Below are 6,205 nucleotides of genomic sequence, written 5' to 3' on the forward strand. Positions count from 1 at the left end.
TTAACAGAAGCATTCAAAATGAGGCATAGTCATTAACTTATTTGAGTCTGGTAAGATAGAAGTTGCCTTATGCAAAATTTTCAACAAAGCTAAAAATTAAATCTAGCCTCTTCAAAAATGAAACATGTTATGATTATGAAGACAAGCAGGTGAAGACGAGAATCATATGTAAAGTACAAAACATTAAAATAATTATGTTCCAGTGATGGAACCGTGGATTGCAAACTTTAATTTGCTGAAAATTGTGTTGAAAAGAAATACTGTCTAATGAGACTTACAAGCACTTAAATAATATATTTTTAGCCCTTTATGCAATGCTTAGTTAGTATGTGTCAGGCACTGTTCGAGGTACTGGGATAACACGGTGAAAACAAAACCCTGCTTTTGTGAACTTTGCGGTGATATGAGGGCAAGTGAGAAATAAACAAGCCTGCGGTTGATGTATTCTTTTAAAACCAAACAGACAAAGTAATGAAAATGTTGCTGGCTGGGTTTGGGGGAACCACCTAAAATTGTGGGCTCTGCAAAGGGCCCAAGTGAGGTGACATTTGAGCCAAGCCCTGCACAATGAGCTGCACAACGGGCTGGAGAGCAAGAGCTGAGGGACCAGCAGGCATGGAGACCAGGCCGGAAGCTTCCTGCCTTCGTGGGTGGGATGCAGTGAGCCAGGCGGGAGGAAAGGGCAAGGCTGGACCACATGGGGCCTGGAAGGAAAGTTTGGATTTTATTTCTAACTGGAGGCTGGGTGTATGAAATCCTTGTATGGGGGTGGGGGTGGGAGAGTCCCTCAGTCAGGCCTGCACCCTCTCCAATCCGGAATTCCCTCTTGCAATCCAGAACCACTGGCTCCTAACCACTCACCTGCCTGCCTGCCTGATGCCCTTAATTGCTCCCCTGCCAGCTTGATGGCCCTAACTGCTCTGCCCTCATGGCCTGATTCCCCTAACTGCCCATCTGCTCTCCCTTCCTATCTGCACCCTTTGGAACCCCAGCGCAGGAGTGCTGAGAGCTCTCCACCATGGCCCTGCCCCAGTCCTGATTGGTTATTACATGATGGCATCCTGGACAATTTGCATAATCCTCTATATTAGTATAGATTTGTTAAGAAGACATTGGGCGGGGTGTGTGTGTGTGGGAGGTATAAAAAAGGAAATGACATGTTTTATCCTTCACTCTCAACTATTTTGGAGCGTCTACAATAATAAAAGTGTAATATGCTAATTAGACCAGACGTCGTTCTGGATGACCTTCTGGGGAAGCCCAGGCCGCAAGGGAAGCCTGGGACCTGGGTGCCTGCTGGCGGCTGGAGGGAAGCCCAGGTCCTAGGTGCCAGGGGGTAGCCAGTGCTGGCGTTTGGGGTAGGAAGGCCTACTCTTGCACTAATTTCATGCATCGGGCCTCTAGTGGATTGTAAGAGGACATGAGGAAACTGTTAGGAAGAGTCCAGGATGGAGCCGATGGGGGTTTGGAATAAAGTGGTAGCAACTGGGGATGGAGATGTGTGGATTCAAGACAACAGAACTTGCTGACTGGATGGATATGCGGCTCTGAGATCTGTGAAACCATTAACAGTGAAGCCTTATCTAACAGTCCAGAGGCTCTGTGACTTAAGAAATTACGGAAAAATCGGTACAGCGGTCTGGTAGGGTGAAAGCAATACTTTGTGTAATGAAACCAACTTTTCCATAGACTAATTGATATAAACAAGAATTAAGTTCCTTCAAACAAAATTGTTGAGCCCTAGCCAGTTTGACTCAGTGAATAGAGCTTCCACCTGTGCACCAAAGGGTCCCGGGTTCGATTCTGGTAAAGGGCACGGAGCTGGATTGCAGCTCCTCCTGGCCCTGGCCCCGGCCAGACCTCGTGCAGGAGGCAACCATCAATGTTTCTCTCACATCGGTATTTCTGTCTTTCCCTCTCTCTAAAAGCAATGGGAAAATATCCTTGGGTGAAGATTTTTTTAAAAAAATTGTTATTCGAGGATCTGCTGTATTTCCATGAAATAACTGGGGTAAGAACAAGTTTGGGTTCTTCTGAATGTTGTGTGAGACGAAAACCAGGTGGGAATGTTGACTTTCAATGACTGAAGTCCCCCTGCGAGTTTGAGGAGCAGAGGAACCATGATCCATCTTTGTTACTCCAAAGCCTGTCACCTGCCTGATACATACATGTTAGGGACCCATTTTGTGTGTTTCAGAGGGACAGCTACTGAATTTTGTTTCCCAAGTCACAATCCTTGAGGACGGTGTTCCATACCAGCACGAGGACTGAAATAAAAGGCCCTGGTACCTAGTGGCAGTGTACTAATGGCAGTGTTGAGATTCTCAGGTGAAGGTCATTTGTTTCTTTTAAGTACTTTTATGTTGAAAGTGAGCGCAAAGGCATAAAAAAAGTTTCCTTCTCACATGAAAGGCTAGGACTCCAGATATATTTACAACCACAAAAGACACGAGACCACAGAAAGGTCTGCCCCTGGACCAAGGGGCACAGAGCATCGCAGCCCCAGCAGATGGACCCAAAACAAAATTTAGCAAATTCTTAACCAGCAGCCCAGGACACGAGGCGGGAGGGGCGGGCACGCCAACGTCTGTTACAGATTTGGCACCCAGACAGGACTGAGTCCTTTGGTTCTCACACTGGGAGGCGTCTTCACACCCACGACCCACCGTGGCGGGTAGTTCAGTGTCTCTCTGCCTCCTCCAGCTGAGAGTCCGGGCTCACCATACAGCCCAGGCCCAGTCCTTGCCTCCCCCGCTCTCCGTGCACAAATATTCACACCTGATTGCACGGGACGAGTACCAAAACCTCCAAGGCGAGGGGACGGACGAAAACTCCACTACCACGGCCGCCACCACGGGGCGGGCTCCTCGGCGAGCCCTGCAGTCCCAAAGGCAGGCATGCCCGGCTCCCGGACGCACGACCCACGCTGGCCCTCCGTCCCTCCCTCCCTGCTCCATCTCGCTCCATCCAAGAACCAGGGTCAGGCCATGGAGCACAGGTGGGGCGCGCCTGGCCGCGGAGAGGCCAGCACCTGCCCGCACGCCTCTCTGGGTGCCCGCGTCAGCGGAAGGCGGAGGGGCCGAGGCAGGGCAGCCCGCAGCTCCGCGCACGGCTCCCGGGCCAGTGAGTCCGTCCTCCTGAGGGCCGGTGCTCCCTCAGCCGCTTTCGCCCAGCAGCCACTTCAAAGTCCCCCCCGCCACCGCCGAGACCGGAAACGAGCCTTCCCAGACAGGCCTTGCGAGCGCCCCGCCAGCGTCAGGACCATAGAGAGGGAGCCGGCTGCATTTCTTCTGAGCTCGGGGTCCGTGCCGGCTGGGAAAACCCAGGCTGGTCTGGCCCGCGGAGGACTCGACTCGCTGGTGCGCGCTGTTAGCTGCACTCCCCTGGCCAAGTCAGGCTTCTCTGCTCCAGCTGGGAGCTTGGCGGGCTGTGGGCATCTCCAGGTCTGGGTCGCAGTAAATGTTGCATTGATTTGCTTTTGGGAGGCGCGGGCCAGAGGTCCCGAGATTTAATCCCTGGGTCCCAGGGGTCTTTGAGATTGCACCTCTGGGTTGGGGCTGAACCCAGGACCTGCAGCGCGCACAAAGGGGCACGTTTCTATCCATTAACCGTGTGACCCTCCTTTGTGCATCTTGTGTGATGGGCATAGAGACCCCACCTGCCAGAACTGTGCCACCCGAAGCAGGTCTAGCACCACAGATACAGACAAGAGTCTCAGTCAGGTTGCCTCCACTCTGTACAGGTTGCTTCCAAACCTTCAGTGTCCTTATTTTGTGTTTGTTCTGCCACCAAACTAACTTTTACAGATGACACCAAAATCACCCACTCCCATATGCTAATTATAGCCCTAGCCGGTTTGCTGGTCTCCACTGAGTGTCCTGAGGTCACGTGGATGAGCCTGCACCCAAGCAGAACTGCACAGTTTTCACAGGGCTGCACGTTTACCCCAGTGACCTCTGGCCTGGCTGAGGTGGCTCAGTGGTTGAGTGTGGACTTAGGAACCAGGAGGTCATGGTTGGTTGACTTCCAGTCAGGGACCATGCCAGGGTTGCAGACTGGATCCCCAGTGTGGGGTGCGGGATGATTCACTCTCATCACTGATGTTTTACTCTCTCCCCCTGCCTCTCTCCATTCCTCACTCTCTAAAATAAAATTTAAAAACCCACATATTTTAACAAAACAAAAGCAAACAAACAAACAAACAAACAAATAAAAACTTGGGATTCTTGTTACTAGAAACAGGAACAGACACCAAGAGTTAGGCTTGTCATTTTCTTTCCGAAAAATTTGGACTCCATATATTTTCTAGTTGTTGCCATTGTACTTTAATTGTTTTTACTCTTCGTTCCCTAATCCAGCTGTTGACCCTTGAGGGGTTGTGCATTTCCAAATCTCTTTATCCCCCTCACAACTTTTATTAAAAAAACAACTAGCTATATGGGGTGGAGAGAGGGGCGGAGTTATTGTTTAATATTATATTTCAAAAGAAACGTGCCATTTTGATTTCTAATAACAATTTTATTTATTTTCCCCACCCCGACCCCCCAGAGTTAAACTGAAAGAAAAGCAAAAAGACCTCTAAAAAGTCATTTGGAAAACATCTCTAAATATTTATAACTCTGTATAAGCTCATAAAGAGAAATTGACCCAAATGAAACTACTTTGAATAACAGAGACAGGTTTATAAATGAGGTAGGTTTATGTCAATGTCATCAATTCTATCCAATGATGACAGTGGCTAGGATGACCTACCAATCTAATTTCGCTGTAGAAGACCATCGGGAAAATGGATCAACTCCCCTTGGAGAGGGAGCTTCGACCCTGAATTCCTCCTAAAGAGTCCCCGTTCTCAGAAAGTCAAAAAGGGAAGTAAAAGGACACAGGATGTTCTCCAGAGCAGCAGTCTTCCTGGCCTGCAGTTCCCTCTCAAGGCACACAGAACTCACTCGATGGAGCTAACAGTTCAGGGAACTTGGAGCCTCATGGAAAACAGCTTTGCTTGAGACTTGTCAAAGAGCATAGAAAACAAAGCCATAGAAACATTACCAGCTCTCCAGTGCATTCATGTGTCAGCAGTGCAAACCATCTTATTGAAAGAGAACTTCCCTGAAGAAAGCATAGTGTCCAAAATCTTTTCTTCTCACTCCGATCTGATTCCTGGTGTTCATGGAGGAGGCTTACCAATCTGGAAATGTACCTTTGGCTTCCTGGCTTATTCCACAAAGTCCCACATGAAATTTGCTGGGGGAAAGGTGTTGGATCTCGGCTGTGGATCAGGGTTGCTGGGTATAGTTGCACTCAAGGGAGGGGTCAGTCAAAGAAGTTCATTTTCAAGGTTATAACAGTATGGTGATTGACAAAGTAGCCTTATCTAACGTGGTGGCTAACTCCACTTTGGAATAAGAAGAAGATGATGGCAAGAAGCCAGCTGTAAAACGATGCAGGAAATCAAAAGTGGCACAAGAACTAGGTCAGTGCTGTTCCTTTCCTGGGTTGTGGTCTGAGTGTTGTAAAGTTGTAATAACTGTGAAAAACTCTGAAAAAATCTCATTCTCATGTCAGAAACCATTTAACAACCCAGATTATTATGTTTCTTTGCTCCAAACATTCATTCCATTGTTAAGTAAATAATGTGGCCAGCAAAGCACATTATTTTGGTGAGGTATTCATCTGTTTCGGAAGTTTGTAGAAGAAGGGAATGTATCTGAGACTAGAACTCTTGAAAAACTTAATGAAGTATTAAAAAGATTCCTAATGGAAATGACCTTAAAGCACCCTAGTTAAGGTCTACAGAGCATCTTAAGTGAAATAAATACAATAATTAAAAACTTGTTTTGAATATTTAATTTTTGAATTATAATTAATATCTCCATTTTATAGACAAAGAACTTGAGACTCAAGGAAGTAATTGGATCCCCATCACATTTCTCACCTTGAACCAGATTCTAAACTTAGGTCTACTTAACAGCTTTTCTCAGGAGAGATTAAAAATGGCAGCAGAGTAAATGGATGCCACATGGACATGCTCCCAGGAACAAACTGGAATTACAATTAAAAATACAGAAAAACTTCCTGAACAATCAACAGAAAACTCGCAGGAGAGAACCCTGACACCCGAGGACTGAAGGTGGAGACTGCATAGAGACTGGTAGGACAGGCGGAGGCATGAAAGGTCTGGCTGGGTGCCCACAGACAGCAACTGAGG

General features: G+C 47.7%; 1 pseudogene across 1 annotated transcript; it reads left to right on the forward strand.

Annotated features, from left to right (window-relative positions):
- The first annotated feature begins 403 nt into the window (after nucleotides 1-403).
- LOC311613013 (histidine protein methyltransferase 1 homolog) lies at nucleotides 404-5,784 on the forward strand (annotated as a pseudogene). Its single transcript has 2 exons — nucleotides 404-413; nucleotides 5,077-5,784. The product of its transcript is annotated as a histidine protein methyltransferase 1 homolog (transcript).
- The last annotated feature ends 421 nt before the right edge of the window (nucleotides 5,785-6,205 follow it).

This window comes from Pipistrellus hanaki (assembly GCF_964339955.1).
Source record: "Pipistrellus hanaki genome assembly, chromosome: 18".
NCBI classification, from domain to species: domain Eukaryota; kingdom Metazoa; phylum Chordata; class Mammalia; order Chiroptera; family Vespertilionidae; genus Pipistrellus; species Pipistrellus hanaki.